The sequence below is a fragment of the Mobula birostris genome, chromosome 4 (assembly GCF_030028105.1).
Source record: "Mobula birostris isolate sMobBir1 chromosome 4, sMobBir1.hap1, whole genome shotgun sequence".
Lineage (NCBI taxonomy): Eukaryota > Metazoa > Chordata > Chondrichthyes > Myliobatiformes > Myliobatidae > Mobula > Mobula birostris.
This window is the reverse complement of record NC_092373.1, coordinates 43,779,637-43,799,584: the sequence shown is the minus strand read 5'-3', so window position 1 is coordinate 43,799,584 and position 19,948 is coordinate 43,779,637. Positions and strand designations below refer to the sequence as shown.

Genomic DNA, 19,948 nt, shown 5'->3' with positions numbered 1-19,948 from the left:
ACTAACACATAAAACCTAAAATAACAGTAACATATAGTAACACACATAAAAGTTGCTGGTGAACGCAGCAGGCCAGGCAGCATCTCTAGGAAGAGGTGCAGTCGACGTTTCAGGCCGAGACCCTTCGTCAGGACTAACTGAACAGTGAGTAAGGGATTTGAAAGTTGGAGGGGGAGGAGGAGATCCAAAATGATAGAAGACAGGAGGGGGAGGGATAGAGCCAAGAGCTGGACAGGTGATTGGCAAAGGGGGATACCAGAGGATCATGGGACAGGAGGTCCAGGAAGAAAGACGGGGGGGGGGGGGGGACCCAGAGGATGGGCAAGAGGTATATTCAGAGGGACAGAGGGAGAAAAAGGAGAGTGAGAGAAAGAATGTGTGCATAAAAATGAGTAACAGATCGGGTACGAGGGGGAGGTGAGGCCTAGCGGAAGTTAGAGAAGTCGATGTTCATGCCATCAGGTTGGAGGCTACCCAGACGGAATATAAGGTGTTGTTCCTCCAACCTGAGTGTGGCTTCATCTTTACAGTAGAGGAGGCCGTGGATAGACATGTCAGAATGGGAATGGGATGTGGAATTAAAATGTGTGGCCACTGGAAGATCCTGCTTTCTCTGGCGGACAGAGCGTAGATGTTCAGCAAAGCGGTCTCCCAGTCTGCGTCGGGTCTCGCCAATATATAAAAGGCCACATCGGGAGCACCGGATGCAGTATATCACCCCAGTCAACTCACAGGTGAAGTGTTGCCTCACCTGGAAGGACTGTTTGGGGCCCTGAATGGTGGTAAGGGAGGAAGTGTAAGGGCATGTGTAGCACTTGTTCCGCTTACACGGATAAGTGCCAGGAGGGAGATCAGTGGGGAGGGATGGGGGAGACGAATGGACAAGGGAATTGTGTAGGGAGCAATCCCTGCGGAATGCAGGGGGGGGGGGGGGGAGGGAAAGATGTGCTTAGTGGTGGGATCCCGTTGGAGGTGGCAGAAGTTACGGAGAATAATATGTTGGGCCCAGAGGCTGGTGGGGTGGTAGGTGAGGACCAGGGGAACCCTATTCCTAGTGGGGTGGCGGGAGGATGGAGTGAGAGCAGATGTACGTGAAATGGGGGAGATGCGTTTAAGAGCAGAGTTGATAGTGGAGGAAGGGAAGCCCCTTTCTTTAAAAAAGGAAGACATCTCCCTCGTCCTAGAATGAAAAGCCTCATCCTGAGAGCAGATGCGGCGGAGACTGAGGAATTGTGAGAAGGGAATGGCGTTTTTGCAAGAGACAGGGTGAGAACATATAGTAAAAGCAGGAATGATATGATAAATACACAGCCTATATAAAGTAGAAATACTTTTCCACAATTATTACTGAACTGTTCTCTGTAGCAAAAATCTCACGCAAGCGCCGTCAGCAGAAAATCTCACACAAGCGCTGTTGGCAAAATCACAGCGCAAGTGCTCTCCAGTAACCTTTAAGCTGTGAAGCTGCCAAATCATACCAAATAACACGTAAAAATACACATCCTATATAAAGTAGAAATAATGTATGTACAGTTTAGTATCACTTACTGGAATCGGGACAGCGCCGAGCACACTGATGATGGTGTGTTAGACTGAGTCATCGCAGGTTGGCTGGTGCACTGGCCTCCACCCTCCACGCCACCGAGTAATACATTGCCACAAAGCATGCAGGAATGCAGCGGTAGCTGGGAGGCACACAGCACATCTTTAAGAAAAAAGCCAAAACAAACATGCTAACTAATTAGGTGCCGCCCGGCACATAATTGTCGGCCCAGATGAGTGCCGATTTCCGATTGCGTTGTCTCTGATCTGGGCCGACAATTACGTGTCGGCGGCACCTAATTAATTAGCATGTTTATTTCGTTTTTTTTCTTAAAGATGTGCTGTGTGCCTCCCGGCTACAGTTGCATTCTCCGCGAATCGGTATCTGTCCGTGGCCTGGGTGTTGGGGTGGTGGGACACTGGGGTGTCATCTCGTCATCGTCTGTTTCCATTAGAGCAGGCAGCTCATCTTCTTCTATCTCTCCCGGCTCGATGTCGAAGGTCGGGGTTCATCGTCTGCTGTGGCTGATGTGGAAGGCTTGCTTGACTGCTAAGCCTCGTGCATTTTTCTATCACACAGTTCTTTGTAAGGACTCAAAACCATCCTGCAAATATCCCCTAAACCGACGTACCCTTTCAAAATTAAAGTCGTACTTTATCATTACTCATTTGGTTTCGATTGTTATCCTTTTTTCTTCCAATTGCATCAGCTCTTCATCTGTCAGTTCTTGGTCATGGGATGCCAAAATCTCTTCAACATCATGTTCGTCAGCTTCCACAAGCCAAACTCACTTAGTCCTTACTTCGTTCACCATGATCAAAACGCTTAATTATGTCTAGTTTTACGCTGTGTAACACCCTTATGAGCTCTTTCAGGCTTTTCCGATACCATAGAACTCATCTTGCAAACGCCTGCTCACAGGCACGTGTTTAAACAATGCCGACGAAAATGCAGTTCCGAATCCGGGGGAGAGGGGATGCTCGGGGCACACGCTGCCTTTTATCGTGCATTGATTTATCGCGCAGTGATTTTTTTTCGTAACAGTGAAAATACCTTCTGAAAGCGAAAATAGGGTACTAATGTAAGTCTTTCATAACAGTGAGGTTTCGTAAAGCGAACGTTCGAAAAGCGGGGGACACCTGTACTTAGTTCAGCACTATAATATATTCAATAATCCAGTCATCATACTGCTGTATGAGATAAGAGTTATGCACTGGCTTCATTCAGTTATTTGGTACGAATCCTTTACAAAATTGTATTCATTTTGAATTTTTAATCTCTCCCCCCCCCAAGCTGGCTTCTGTCCAATTTCATTTATATTCTGCTGATTACAAGTTTATTAAAAAGGAGCAATTTACTTTGCAATATTAGATTGAACTTTATAAAGTTACTAAGTGTTTGAAAGTGAGTTCATCTCAAAAACTTTCTAAATTAGCAGAGAAACTCACCACTGGAAGGAGCCCAGCTTTCAATACCAAAGGTTCAGCCCCTTAACACTTACATCCAGGACACTCCACAACTCTCGATCTTCTCAACAACTTTCAATAACCTGGCCCTGATTGCCTCATTTGCACCATGGGTGTCCAGTCCTTGTCCAGTCCAGTCCTCTCCACCACCATCCTCCTCCATCTGGCAGAACTGGTTCTCACACTTAACAATTCTTCTTTCAGCTCCTCCCACTTTTCTCCAAGGTGTAGCCTTGGGCTATTGCACAGGCTCCACCTTTACACTGGTTATGTAGGAACAGTCTATGTTCCCAGCCTTCACTGGTAATACTCCCCAACTCTTTCTGTATGACATTGACGGCTTCATGCACCCATGCTGAGCTCATCAACTTTATCTCCAAATTCCACCTTGCCCTTAAATATACTTGGTTCATGACTGACATCTCTTCCCTCTTTCTTGATCTCTCTGTGCCCTCTCTGGGAACAAACTGATGACCGATATCTTTTATAATCATTCTATCTCCCAGAGTTACAGGGGCATGCAAATATTTGGGCACCCCTGGTCAAAACTTCTGTTACTGTGAATAACTAAGTGAGTAAAAGATGACCTTAATTCCAAAAACATTTCTTTAATATTTTAAGCAAGATTACTTCTTTTATTTCCATCTTTTACAGTTTCAAAATAACAAAAAAGGGCCCGAAGCAAAAGGTTGGGCACCTTGCAAGGTCAGTACTTAGTAACACCCCCTTTGGCAAGTATCACAGCTTGTAAATGCTTTCTTTAGCCAGCTAAGAGTCTTTCAATTCTTGTTTGGGGGATTTTCCCCCATTCTTCCTTGCAAAAGGCTTCTTATTCTGTGTGATTCTTGGGCTGTCTTGCATGCACTACTCTTTTGAGGTCCATGCATAGATTTTCAATGAAGCTTAGGTTGGGGGACTGAGAAGGCCATGGCAATACCTTCAGCTTGCACCTATTGAGGTAGTCCATTGTGGATTTTGAGGTGTGTTTGGGATCATTATCCTGTTGTAGAAGCCATCCTCTTTTCATCTTCAGCATGCTTGCTTGCTTTTTTTTTATATAAACAGACGGTGTGATGTTTGCTTCCAGAATTTGCTGGTATTTAATTGAATTCATTCTTCCTTCTACCAGTGAAATGTTTCCCGTGCCACTGGCTGCAACACAAGCCCAAAGCATGATCGATCCACTCCCGTGCTTAACAATTAGAGAGGGGTTCTTTTCATGAAATTCTGCACCCTTTTTTCTCCAAACATACCTTTGCTCATTGCGGCCAAAAAGTTCTATTTTAACTTCATCAGTCCACAGGACTTGTTTCCAAAATGCATCAGGCTTGTTTAGGTGTTACTTTGCAAACTTCTGATGCTGAATTTTGTGGTGAGGATGCAGGAAAGGTTTTCGTCTGATGACTCTTCCAGGAAGGTCATGTTTGTGCAGGTGTCACTGCACAGTAGAACAGGGCATCACCACTCCAGAGTCTGCTAAATCTTCCCGAAGGTCTTTTGCAGTTAAACAGGGGTTTTGATTTGCCTTTCTAGCAATCCTACGAGCAGTTCTCTCAAAAAGTTTTCTTGGTCTTCCAGACCTCAACTTGATCTCCACCATTCCTGTTAACTGCCATTTCTTAATTAGATAGATAGATAGACATACTTTATTGATCCCGAAAGAAACTGGGTTTCGTTACAGTTGCACCAACCAAGAATAGAGTATAAATATAGCAACATAAAACCATAAATAATTAAATAATATGTAAATTATGCCAGATGGAAATAAGTCCAGCACCAGCCTATTGGCTCAGAGCGTCTGACCTTCCAAGGGAGGAGTTGTAAAGTTTGATGGCCACAGGCAGGAATGACTTCCTATGACGCTCAGTGTTGCATCTCGGTGGAATGAGTCTCTGGCTGAATGTACTCCTGTGCCCGCCCAACCAGAACATTATGTAGTGGATGGGAGACATTGTCCAAGATGGCATGCAACTTGGACAGGGTCCTCTTTTTACATTACATTACGAACTGAGGGAACAGCTACCTGAAAACGCTTTTCTATCTTCTCATAGCCCTCTCCTGCCTTGTAGGCATCATTTATTTTAAATTTCAGAGTGCTAGGCAGCTGCTTAGAAGAGCCCATGGATGTTGATTGTTGGGCAAGGTTTGAGGAGTCAGGGTATTTATAAAGCTTTGAAATTTGCATCACCTGGCCTTTCCTAACAATGACTGTGAACAAGTCATAGCCATAACAAGCTAATTAAGGTCTGAGACCTTGGTAAAAGTTATTTAAGAGCTCCAGTCTCTTGGGGTCCCAAACTTTTGCACAGTGCTCCTTTCTTCCCCCCCCACTCTAAAATTGTACAAAACAAAAATAATACATTAACCTTGTTTAAAATGTTGAAAAGAATGTTTCACCTTTAACTTTATGACTTTTGGAGATCAGTTCATCTTCTACTCCCAACTATTCACAGTAACAGAAATTTTGACCAGGGGTGCCTAAACTTTTGCATGCCATTGTATCTTCACTGCAGTTTTTCCCCCACACTCTCTCCAATAAAAATGCAATTCCCTTTTCTCAGTTCCTTTGTCTCCACATTAGTTCCCAGGATGATACCTTCCTTCCCAGAACATCAGAGTTGTCCTCCTCCTTCAAAGGATGGGGTTTCGCTTCCTCCACTATTGGTGCTGCCCTCTCCTGTATTTCTTCCATTTCCCAGACATGTGCCCTTACTCAGTCTTCCCCCTGCCTTAACAGGGATAGAGGTCCTCTTGTCCTCAGCTACTACCCCATGAGCCTCCTCATCCAACACATCATTCTCCACAACTTCTGCCATATTCAATGGGCTCCTGCCACCAAACACATCTTTACCTCCCTCCGATCTCCATAGGGATTGCTTCCTCTGTCATTCTCTTGTCCATTCATTGCCAACAATCTCCTGACACATCTCTGCAGTAGAAGATATGCTACACCTGCCCATTCACCACCTACCTCACCTCCATTAAGCACCCCAAACAATCCTTCCAAGGCAACATTTCACCTGTGAATCTGTTGGGGTTGTCTACTGTATCTAGTGCTCTCAATACACCCTCCTGTACGTTGGTGAGACCAGACGTAGATTGGGGGACTGCTTTGTTGAACACCTCTGCTCCATTCACAAAGAACGGGATTTCCCAGTGGCCACCCAAACACGTCGATCCACACCCTCCTCCAGTGCCACGACCAGGTTTGAGGAGCAATATCTCATGTTCCACCTGAGCATGAACATCAATTTCTCCAAGCTCTAGTGATTTTTCCTCCTCCAACCTCCTCCTTCTCATCACCTGCCCATCACCTCCCCTAGTGCCCCTCCTCCTTCCCTTTCTCCATGGTCTACTTTCCTCTCCTGCTAGATTCATTCTTCTCCAGCCTTTACAGTTTCCACACATCACCTTCCAGCTTCTTACTTCATACCCCCTCCCCCACCCACCGGCTTCACCTATCATCTTCTAGCTTCCCTCCTTCTTAATCTAACATCTTCCCCTGTTCCTTCACAATCCTGATGAAGCGTCTTGGCCTGAAATGGTGACTGTTTATTCATTCCATTGATGCTGCCCAAACTGCTGACTTCCTCCAGTATTTTGTATTTGTTACTCTCAAATACCAAATAAGCAGCTTTCAGTATATAAAGCTATTGGCTAATTGTGCTGAGATAAACTAGACATTTCCTTGAACTAAAAAGAAAATTATCCAAATATTAGCCACAAATAATTTCTATAATCTCCTTTGAGGCTTACTAATGAGTATTTGAAATGAAAATTTCCATTCAATATTAAGTTGCACTATGTCTTTAAAGAGTAATACCGCATACATTCTGCACATAAATTTCACAATATTTTAACAATATGAAAGACACGTAAATTGTAGGGAAAAAAATCAGCTTATTCAAGCAAAACCAAGCATTCGGTATTTATTATTCCATAGACAATAAAGTTATTGCCAATTTATAACAAAAACATGAGGAATAGATAAGACAATCTGAAAACCACTACTAATTTCATCAGCATCCAAATAGTGTCACTAATTAGATGCTTCAAGGCTGTAATTCACTGTACTGAAATCTAACAGTGCATAAAACACGAAAACTCATTGGTCAAGAACCAATTTGAAAGGCACTGAGTAAAACCAATCTGCAAGACTGGGAAAAAGAATTTAGGCTGGAAGTGCCAGATTATTTAAAAGCCTGCAATGACTTGATGGGAAAAAGTCTTCTTTTTCATAATTCCACAATTCATAATTGAAACTAATTGAGAGAAAACTAATTAAACGTAACAAAATTTGGATCACCTTGATTATTCATATTATGCTTTAAGAACAGAATGAAACTTTACAGTACTAATGAAATGCTAAAATTGTTACAATTTCCATGCACAAAACTAAGCTTTTTGAGGAAAAAAGTGGACACAGATGTATTTTTTTTTAAGAACGTACTTATCCACGTATATCAGTGCAGCAATTGAGAGACAAATGGACATAAATTCCAAATAAAAAGCTTACCACATAGAAAACAGGAAATAACATTCTAGCACTTTTACATTGTCTTTCAGTAATGCAAGCCTAATTTTAAAACCTCCACAACCTCACCTCCAAATTCAACTGTAACATCGACCAGCCCTGCAACTTAAGAGATTTTTGTACTCATTTTTAATTCCAATCTCCCTGAGTGAGAACAGGAGCAGCCTATTCAGCCATTCATGGGACTACTACTGATCCAACATTTATCAAGTCCACCTTCCAGTATTTCCCCCTTAACCTTTGATTGTCACACTATAAAGAGAATCCCAGCCTTGAATATCCCCAAGAACTCTATCCCAACTGCTCTCTGAAAGGTATTCCAATGATTCACAACACGCAGGGGAGAAATTCTTCTCAATCTTTATTTTAAATAGGAACTTATTATACTTATCATCCCCACAGTAATGAAGTGAAGCATGTTGGCAGCAGTGGCTTTAGCAATCAAAGCTGTGAAAGCTCCAGAATTCCCTCCCAAAAATTATTGTCTGCCTATTTTTGTCTTTCAAACCCATCTCTAACTAAACCTGTAGTTATCTGCTGTTTTATTCCATCTCATTCTCTGATGTCATGGTGTTCTGAAATCCTCCTGTGGGCCAAGAATCTTTAAAAGATGCTGGTGAGGAGAAAGGCGAGGAGATTATGTGCACCACCTGCCCTCATCAGATGTAGTGATGACTGCTGTCTTGGGAACCACTGCTCAAGAAGCATGGCAAGTTGCTATAACGGATTCAGTCACACTCAAGATGGATCATGTGGATTCTGAAATGCTGATGAAGCAACACAGTATGGAATCAATGTTCTGGAATTAAGGATATTCTATCCCATTCTAGACTGATAAATGTTGGAGAGACATTATTGGGTTAAGAAAAGGGGAACCATCAGCCACACAAAATCCACACACGTAACACACTTCAGCTCGAAAGCAAGTATGTACCAGGTCCAGTTCAATTTCTGGTCAACAAGGATGGATTTTGTGATGGCAGTTCTATTGACTGTTGTCATGGGGAGAAGGTTCACTCTCTTTGGAACTGATTATCAAGTTACAGAAGTGCATGGTAAATGTTAACTGCTGTTTATAATCTGAAGCCTGAACACTCTCCAAGACTTAACATTTTGCTATCTTTTCCTCCAGTATGGTGCAGTAGTTTATCAGGCAGCTGATGCTGTGAGACCAAGGTTATCCGTAAGGAGCTTGTATGTCTCCCTGTGAATGCATGGGTTTCCTCTGAGTGCTCTGGTTTCCTCACACATTCCAAAAACATACAGATTAAGGTTAGTAAATTGGAACCATACTCTTCTGGCACTGGAAACACGGCAACAAGTGCGGGCTGCCCCCTGCACATATTTGGACTGTGGTGGTCCTTGACAAATCATGCATTTCATTGTATATTTCGATATATGTGTGATAAATAAAGCTAATCTTTTAAAATCTTTAATCTCTTCTCATGCTACTTATTTATTCCCCTTAGATAGTGAAGTTGTCTACATTATATTACTAAGGAATTGCAGCTGAACTGAACATCACGCAAACATATCAGTAAACAGTTCCATTTCTCATCTCATTAAAGGATAAAACATCATACAAATAAAGGTGGAGAAGTATATACCTCATGTAATTACATCACGAGACAGAGATAATTGACCACCATCACACTGCCGTGCTCTCAAAATAATTCCAGCCATTGTTGGGGGTGGGAGGGGGGGTCATTTACCTTGGGGATTTTGGCCATCCTGACTACAAGATTGTTACATGATCTTGGTAATATAGCATTTCAGTGTCAGTCTAGGGTTTTAATGTCTAGAGTGCAATGGTCCTGTTAAAACCTGAATTAAGAATCAGTGATCAATTATGGTAATGAAGGAACTCATGTTTCATTGGGAGTTACATTACACTTGAAAATATTTTACGGCAGCTACTTCTGTTACTTTGTTAATAATAAGGAACAAGAGGATATGACAGCAACTAGCTAGACTGGAATCATTCTAGATTTTGTGAGAAAACTATGTCAATTTTTTATTATTGCTTCCAATATCAGAACTATTTGGTTAGACTTCTTAGCTACTATTCACTTGCTTCTCAAATGAATCTTGATATCACGTGGAGTGAGTCAAGTTAGCTGAACTCGAGGTACTAGGCAGAACAGTCAGCATCTAGAGAGAGGAATAAACAGTCAACATTTGAGTGACGAGAAAAAAATAATTGTCTACCCAACATTTCGAGCAGAGGCCAATTTTAAAGCAAATCTGCTTTACTCACTTCGTTCAGTTCACTATCGCAGAATGAGGATCACTGAGCCAACAACTGCAAAACTTGCTTGACTGCACTGCACCTTTCCTGCAGCACACAAAGACTTGCATGGTCCAGTAGTTTGCTTAGTTCTGAGGCAGCTATTTCCACTATTTACCCAGCATTCAAATGCTTGACATACAAGATATATTTTTTGCTTTGGTATATCAACTCAGCCTCAGCAGCCCACCTACAAAAACACAACAGAACTACACAATTCTAAATGTCATCATCCAATATGATGGGCAACCAGTCACATCATATCAACTTTTTTTAAATATACATTTCACTGTTTTGTTTGTAGTAAACTTTAAAGCAGGCTTGGTTACCCAAGCATTCAGAGACGAGAATTAATTTATTTACATGTAAATAAATCTTGTTCTGCAATATACATTTGTGAAATCAACACAAAGCTGAGAATTATCAAGCTACTAAGTCTTTATTGGTTACAATATCCATGTTGCTGAAGAGAAACTCAGTAAATGTGCACTATTTTGGCCCATGCAAAACTGAACAGACTAGTATTTCCTATCTTTTCATCAATTGTAACAGGAATAATAATCAGTTAATACCAAACCACCAAGAACTTCTGCACAATAGAATGACTGAGACAAGTACAAATTGATGGTGACATCAGGCCGAGGCTAACAACTTAACAGTATCCTCAAAAACAAAGAACACATTTGTCAGAGCTGGAATAAAATAGCAGTATTGATGATCTTATAAAAATGGGTCATATGCAATAGAATGTCATGAATTGGATAGAACAGATTAAATACATTTCTATTTTTAAAAACGTGATGATGTCACATATAAAAGGAGCTCTCAAGATCTTTTAACTTTGTCTACTTGACCTTTCCTGATGAAAAGTGGGCCAATCTTAAATTTTCATTTTTGTTTGGTTATTTACCACAATTTTTTTTCATTTGGTTACACATGCCAAAAAATTTCCAACAAACATTAAAGCCTTTAGCTATGAATTCAATTAATTATGCTTGCATGTTGGACTGGGGTAGCCTTCTGGCCCTAACTCATCATGCAAGATTATGTTCAATGCACTTAACACAATCCTGATGCAGACAACTGTACAAACTCAGAGCCAATCATAAATTTAATCTTATTTTCTTCCAAATGACTGAAATATAAATTACCCAGAGTAAAATGGGATAATAAACAAATTTTGAAACTGCAAAACAAGATTTCTGGCATAAATATCATAAAATAAATTACAATTAGGGCATGTGAAATCAGACTGTTTAACCATTAATTAGTAACAACACTATAAAATCCGTCTGGCATTTTTCTTAAAACCAAAAAAAGCATTCAGAGCCAATGTCAGTGTTTATCAAGAGTGACCATCAACTTTTCATGCAATTTCCATGAATTTTGCCTTTGGTATTAAATTAAAGGCATCCGTTAGTCTTGCGAGACCATGGATCTGCGCCTGGAAAGTCTTCACTCTCCAGGGCGCAGGCCTGGGCAAGGTTGTATGGAAGACCAGCAGTTGCCCATGCTGCAAGTCTCCCCTCTCCACGACACTGATGTTGTCCAAGGGAAGGGCATTAGGACCCATACAGCTTGGCACCAGTGTCATTGCAGAGCAATGTGTGATTAAGTTCCTTGCTCAAGGACACAACACGTTGCCTCGGCTGGGGCTCAAACTCACGATCTTCAGACCCCTAGTTGAACGCCTTAACCACTTGGCCATGTGCCCACGCCTTTGGTATATTTCAATACTAATGATATAGTGACATAACTATTTGTGAATATGAAAACACAATAACAAAGAATTTTAAAGTTATCTGGGTCACTATCTTCAAATAGGGATGCAAGAGATTGCATGCAGATGCTGTATTCTGGAGGAACTGTACCTGTGGAAGCAAAAGGACGATCAAGCTATGGAGTCAAAACTCTCCATCAGTTTCTCCAAAAGTCTGCGCTTAGCACATTTTCTTCAGTTGCAAGGGGACCAACTTTAGTCAAGGTTGAAAATCAATGATTCCAGTGGAACATTCAAAGATTAGGTTTGTTATTCTTTGCTATTTATGATATCTATGATACTGTTCCTGAACCAAAACAGATATCCTTGTATTTATGGATCAATGATGGTGCAGAATGATCATGACGTTTTGCAGGCACTGTACCGCAAAAGTAAATAATTATATAAAGAGCTCTATGTGATATGACATGGAGTGAACAGTACCTGGAATACACCGCCAGGGATGGTGATAAAGGCAAATATGATTGGGGCATTCAAGATAGGCATATGAATCTGAAATGGCAAGATATGGACATTGTGTAGGAAGAAGAGATTTCTTTAGTTGGGCATTTGATTACTCATTTATTTCATTAGTTTGGCACAACAGTACAAGCCAAGTGGCCTGCTCTTGTGCTGTATTGTTCTGTTGTATGACACAACATAAATGAAAATACTAGCATTCAGACACACAATGCCAACAAAAGCAGTGACTACACCCTACCTTAGTAAAACTAGAGTACAGAAAAAAACACCTCATATAAACTGAGCCAAAAATGTGAGAAAAATATGAACATCCACTTGAAAAATGTAAATTAATATGCTCCTGTGGTTTCTGAGGTCCACAATGTAGCACTGGTCAAAGACAACAGCTATATCCAATCAAAACGCACAAAATGCTGGAGGAACTCAGCAGGCCAGGCAGCATCTACAGGAAAGAGTCTAGTCGACATTTGGGCCAAGACCCTTCATCAGAACAGGAGAAAAAAAGATGAAAAGTCAGAGTTATATCCAACACTGCTTTGCCTGTTGGACTATCACAAAAGTCCAAACTTAGCAACAACATTCAGATACAGAAAAATATGAATTGCTTAATAATTCAAAACTTTGTCCTGCCTTCCCATTATAACTGCATTATGCTGCTAAGAGTTGAGAACAAACTTGAATTGGGAGAGCGAGGAGCTGTTCACTTGTGGGAATGATGGGTCTTAACTTTTGTGAACAAAGCAAAGAAAGGCAGTTTTCTACACTGCAAGAAAGATTTTGCATTCTGGACCTTTGATTGTGGTTGCATCACAACCTAGTTTCATGAATACTATTCTGGTCAGTAAGTGGCTTCACAGGAGTGAGAGTGAGACACATATACAACTTTAGACTCCTACTAGAACTGGAGGTTGAAAATGCAGATTAGTGTCAATAAGACTCAACAAATACCAAACATAATGCTGATCCCCTGTATGTATTCCATTAATTTAGACTGAGAACATTTACATTTTGTTTGCTTCTCACCTTTTCATCAAATGAGCACGCTATAAAACCAGCAAAATACACAATGAAACGTCTAAAAGCACTGGATACTGCAAAGGCTATGAGCCAGACAAAATCCCAACAATAGTCCTAAAGACTTGTGCTCCAGAACTTGTAGCGCCACTAGCCAAGCTGTTCCAGCACAGCTACAACACTAGCATCTACCCAGCAATGTGGAAAATTGCCCAGATATGTCCTGTACTCAAGAAACAGGACAAGTCCAACCCAGGCAGTTACCGCCCTATCGGCCGAGAAACTGAAGGGGTGATCAACAGTGCTATCATGCAGCACCTACTCAGCAATAACCTGTTTATGGATGCCCAGTTTGGGTTCCATCAAGGCCACTCAGCTCCTGACCTCATCACCTCTTTGGTCCAAACATGAACCAAGGAACTAAATACCAGAGGTGAGGAGAGAGTGATAGCCCTGACCAATTACGGCATCCAGGTACCCTAGCTAAAATGCAGTCAATGGGAATTAGGGGGGGGGGAACCCCTCCAATGCTTGGAATCATACCCAATACAAAGGAAGATGGTTGGAGGTCAATCATCTCATCCTCAGGACATCACTGCAGGAGTTCCTCAGGGAAGTGTCCTAGGACCAACCACCTTCAGCTGCTTCATCACTGACCTTCCTTCCACCATAAGCTCAGAAGTGGGGATATTCGCAGATGACTGCATAATGTTCTGCATCATTTGTCACTCCTCAAATGGTGCAGGACCTAGACAATATCCAGGCTTGGGCTGACAAGTGGCAAGTAACACTCGAGCCACACAAGTGCCAGCCAATGATCGTCTCCAACAAGAGAAGCTCTAACCATCGTCCCTTGACGTTCATTGACATCACTGTCTCTGAATCCCCTATATCATCAACAGGAAACTTATCTGGTCTAGCCATATAAACACCGTGGCTACCAGAGCAGGTCAAAAGCTAGGAATCCTGCGGCGTGTAATTCACCTCCTGACTCCACAAAGCCTGTCCATCATCTACAAGGATCAGGTCAGGAGTGTAATGGAATACTCACCACTCTCCTGGATAAGTGCAGCTGCATCAACACTCAAGAAGCTTGACACCATCCAGTACAAAGCAGCACATTTGATTGGTACCCCTTCCACAAGTATCCAATCCCTCCACCATCAACGAACAGTTACAGCAGTGTGTACTATCTACAAGATGCACTGCAACAACACAAAGTTCCTAAGGCAGCACCTTCCAGACCTACGACCACTACCATCTAGAAGGACAAGAACAGCAGATACATGGGAACACCACCACTTGGAATTCCCCTTCAAGTCATTCACCATCCTGACTTGGAAACATATCACCATTCCTTCATTGTTGCTGGGTCAAAATCATGGAATTCCCCAACAGTACCTACACCTCTGAGACTGCGCTGGTTCAAGAAGGCAGCTCATCACCACCTTCTCAAGGGCAGCTAGGGATGGGCAATAAATGCTCGCTTAGCTGGCAATACCCACATCCCATAAATGAATAAATGAAACTTTTTCATCAAATGACCACACCATAAGACTAGCAAAATACACAATGAAACTTTGCATTACAAAAATTATCACTAGATTATCACATATGGCTTTTACATAACAGCACTTTTGGTCATCTTTTTAGGCTGACATGGGGGGGGGGGGGGGGAGAGAGAGAGAATTACAGGTAAGGCTGCCCTAATGACACTATTAACTGAAATTCAACTGTACATTAAATAAAGAAAAAACTTATTTTGGATGATGAAACATAATAGTAGCCTCTGACACCTCTTGTGGTTTGCATACTGCGATCTGAACTAGAAACATAGAAAACATACAGCACAATACAGGCCCTTCAGCCCACAAAGCTTTGCCTACCTTAGAACTACCTAAGCTTCACCCATAGCCCTTTATTTTTCTAAGCTCCATGTAGATATTCAGGAGTCTCTTAAAAGACCCTATCATTTCCACCTCCACCGCTGCTGCCGGCAGTCCATTCCATGCACTCACCACTCTCTACGTAAAAAACTTACCCCTGATATCTCCCCTCTACCTACTTCCAAGCACCTTAAAACTTTGCCCTCTCATGCTAGCCATTTCAGCCCTGGGGAAAAGCCTCTGACTATCCACACGATCAATGCCTCTCATTAACTTGTACACCTCTATCAGGTCACTTCTCATCCTCCGTCGCTCCAAGGAGAAAAGGCCGAGTTCACTCAACCTATTCTCATAAGGCACGCTCCTCAATCCAGGCAATATCCTTGTAAATCTCCTCTGCACACTTTCTATGGTTTCCACATCCTTCCTGTAGTGAGGCGACCAGAATTGAGCACAATACTCCAAGTGCGGTCTGGGCAGGGTCCTATTGAGCTGCAACATTACCTCTCGGCTCTTAAACTCAATCCCATGATTGATGAAGGTCAATGCACCGTATGGCTTCTTAACCACAGAGTCAACCTGCACAGCAGCTTTGAGTGCCCTTTGAACTTGGACCCCAAGATCCCTCTGATCCTCCACACTGCCAAGAGTCTTACCATTAATGCTGTATTCTGCCATCATATTTGTCGTTCTTTAGCTAGAGCCTTCAGCATTTTGGGCATCGAGGGAGAGAGGAAGAGGAGAGCCATCCGCAGTACCACCGATGCGGCAGAGAGGGCCTCAAGATGGCTGTGGCTCAAAAGAGAGCAGCCATGGAGTCATAAGTAGCTAGCCATCTGGACACAAGCTGGGGTCTGATCAGCCCCGTCTGGGTCACCTGGAGGAGGTTGTATGACGTTGAAAGACCCAAAACACCCGATGATTCCAGGAACATCACTGAAGATGTGTCCAGAAGCATCAATAGATGTATGTACACAGTGACCTACCAAAATGAACCACTTCACACTTATCTGGGTTGAACTCCATCTGCCACTTCTCAGCCCACTTTTGCGTCCTATCAATGTCCCGCTGTAACCTCTGACAGCCCTCCACACTATCCACAATACCCCCAACCTTCGTGTCATCAGCAAATTTACTAACCCATTCCTCCACTTCTTCATCCAGGTCATTTATAAAAATCACAAAGAGTAGGGATCCCAGAACAGATCCCTGAGGCACACCACTGGTGACCGGCCTCCATGCAGAATATGACCCACTACAACCACTCTTTGCCTTCTGTGGGCAAGCCAATTCTAGATCCACAAAGCAATGTCCCCTTGGATCCCACGTCTCCTTACTTTCTCAATAAGCCTTGCATGGGGTACCTTATCAAATGCCTTGCTAAAATCCATATACACGACATCTACGGCTCTACCTTCATCAATGTGTTTAGTCACATCCTCAAAAAATTCAATCAGGCTTGTAAGGCACGGCCTGCCTTTCACAAAGCCCTGCTGACTATTCCTAATCATATCCTGCCTCTCAGATCTTCTCCATCAACTTACCAACCACTGAAGAAAGACTCACTGGTCTATAATTTCCCGGGCTATCCTCACTCCCTTTCTTGAATAAGGGAACAACATCTGCAATCCTCCAATCGTCCAGAACCTTTCCCGTCCTCAGTGATGATGCAAAGATCATTGCCAGAGGCTCAGCAATCTCCTCCCTTGCTTCCCACAGTAGCCTGGGGTACATCCTGTCTGGTCCTGGTGACTTATCCAACTTGATGCTTTCAAAAATCTCCAGCACATCCTCTTCCTTAATATCTACATTCTCAAGCTTTTCAGTCCACCGCACGTCATCCCTACGATCGCCAAGATCCTTTTCCGTAGTGAATACTGAAGCAAAATATTCATTAAGTACCTCTGCTATTTCCTCCAGATCCATACACAGTTTTCCACTGTCACATTTGATTGGTCTTATTCTCTCACATCTTATCTTCTTACTCTTCACATACCTGTAGAATACCCTGGGGTTTTCCTTAATCCTGTCCACAAATGACTTCTCATGGCCCCTTCTGGCTCTCCTATTTTCATTCTTAAGCTCTTTCCTGCTAGCTTTATAATCTTCTAGATTCCTATCATTACCTAGTTTTTTTGAACCTCTCGTAAGCTCTTTTCTTCTTGACTAGATTTACAACAGCCTTTGTACACCACGGATCTTGTACCCTACCAATCTTTCCATGTCTCATTGGAATGTACCTAGTCAGAACCCCACGCAAATATCCCCTGAACATTTGCCACATTTCTTCCATATGTTTTCTTGAGAACTTGTTTCCAATTTATGCTTCCAAGTTCCTGACTGATAGCCTCATATTTCCCCTTACTTCAATTAAATGCTTTCCTAACTTGTCTGTTCCTATCCCTCTCCAATGCCATGGTAAAGGAGATAGAATTGTGATCACCATCTCCAAAATGCTCTCCCACTGAGAGACCTGACACCTGACCAGGTTCATTTCCCAATACCAGATCAAGTACAGCATCTCCTCTTGTAGGCTTAGCTACATATTGTGTCAAGAAACCTTCCTGATCACACCTAACAAACCCTACCCCATCTAACCCCCTCACTCTAGGGAGATGCCAATCAATATTTGGGTAATTAAAATCTCCCACAACAACCCTGTCATTATTACTCCTTTTCAGAATCTGTCTCCCTACCTGCTCCTTGATGTCCGTTACTATTGGGTGGTCTATAAAAAAAAAACACCCAGTAGAGTTACTGACCCCTTCCTATTCATAACTTCCACCCACAGAGACTCTGTAGACAACCCCTCCATGACTTCCTCCTTTTCTGCAGCCATGACACTATCTCTGATCAACAGTGCCACGCCCTCTACTCTTTTCCCTCCCTATCCCTTCTGAAACATCTAAAGCCTGGCATTAACCATTCCTGCCCCTGCACTATCCAAGTCTCTGTAATGGCCATATCATAGCTCCAAGTGTTGATCCACGCAACTCTTGCAATTCCTGACATTGCTAATCATTGCCATGGAATTTCCTACCATGATGCTGCTGAGCCATTTTTCTTAAAAGTCAAGATTTGCATACAGCAGAGTCTAACCCAATGAGAATGATAGAATAGCTAGGGAACAATGTCATCATGGGCTATTCAGAGCTCTGATGCTGGCCACACTTGGGCCAATGAAAACATCCCTGTCTATCACGTGCAAAGTCTTTGCCTTAACCACCATCAGCTCCAACAATAGAAACTCTTTTCCAGATCAAACAGCCTCCAAAAAGAACACAAGGACATCATACATATTGATTTGAACTTGCACCACTGCTCTTTCATCATTGCAAAACTGAAACATCGAAACTCCCTACCCAAAGGCACCTTTGTCACCCAAATTATAGAAGATTATAAAGGTAGCTCAGCATAATTTAAGGCAATTATGACTGGATAAATTCCAGTTTTTCCATTAATGCCCACAATTCCAAAAGTAACAAAAATTCAATTTACTTTCCTGAAGTCTATATTTACACTTGGAATTTTATCTCCCAACATTTTTCTTTGAATGACATTAACATTGCCAGAAAAGAGCTCAAGAAACATAAAAGCAGATATTACATTATGCTTCACTCAGAATGTGGTCGAGGGCCCCAATTTATGATTTACTCCACAACTTCCTTGTATTGGTGCAATGAGAAACAGCCTAATAGCATTGCATCTGCACCTTCGTTGTGCTCTGCCTGGAGATGATCTTGATTTTAATTCCAAATCTATTAACTTTGTTAATAATGCAGATAAACCTCATCTTCAGAAATGGTGGCACATTATAAAATGAAAGTAAACCTTGCTGACTGAATTATTCAAACTCAACCTATTAGGTGGTGAAAAGCTAAACTAAGATTTGCAAATTTGAAACAATCTGAAAGTGCAACATGTACAGAGTAAAAGATGAATGTGTCAGGTGGATGGGCAGCATGGTAATGTGGTGGCTAACACAACACTGTACAGTACCAGCGACCCAGGTTCAATTCCCACCTCTGTGTGAGGAGTTTGTATGTTCTCCCTGTGACCGCTTGCATTTCTTCTGAGTGTTCTGATTTCCTCCCACAGTCCAAAGATGTTCCAATTGGTAGGTTAGTTGATCATTGTAAATTGTTCCATGATTAGGCTCGGGATAAATCGGGGGTTGCTGGGCAGCACTCTTATTTCAATCAATAATAAAACAAAAGTCCTTTCTTCCATGTCGCAAAAACTAACCAAGTGAAAAGATATTCTGTTTGTGTAAAAAACAATGCTTGCATAGAAAATTAATACATATGTAAGCCTCAGACTCACTCAGCTCATATTGGTGTAGGGGGAGCAGCCTTTGGCCCCACCAAACTGTGTGATCAAGTTTGTGTAGATGCTGTGTGATGTACCCCACAACGCCCAATAACAGACAGTACACCATATGCGATTAAGTGATTACACTTTATAACTCTTACTTGAACTACGGGATTAGTAGAGAACCAAAACATAAAAAGGTGCCAAGAATAATAATCAGACAGTTTGTGCACAAATAACTCGTTGGAGCTCAGGCAATATCCTCGGTCCAAAATTCAATTTCCTCCAAACTCCACGGGTCCCAAGCCCCCGCTCGGGGTCTGCTCCACTAGCCAGCTCACAGCATTTCTTCGTGTGCATCTTTTCTCTTCATCCCCATGGCGCGTTCTGACCAAATCCCACGTAAACAACAGCTTTCAGATATGCAGAGAATAACATCTGTCCCAATTGGTTAACAAATGAATACAAGTCCCGTTATCACTAGTTATAACCCACACATGCTGCTACGGAGAACGCCTTACATCAGCAGTTAACATTACAGAGAAGCCATTTTATTAGCCTTAGCAAGTAACATGAAAGAAGAACCCTTACACTTAAATAGTGCTTAAATAAGTAGGAATTTATTGCGGATTTCCCTTGAAAATTGTCAGACATACACAAAGCAA

The 19,948-nt window shown here is 42.2% G+C and overlaps 1 protein-coding gene across 2 annotated transcripts in view; it reads right to left on the bottom strand.

Annotated features, from left to right (window-relative positions):
* Positions 1-19,948, bottom strand: part of LOC140196307 (arf-GAP with coiled-coil, ANK repeat and PH domain-containing protein 2-like) — a 134,916-nt gene that overhangs the window by 99,856 nt on the left and 15,112 nt on the right. The gene's annotated exons all lie outside the window — the stretch shown is intronic.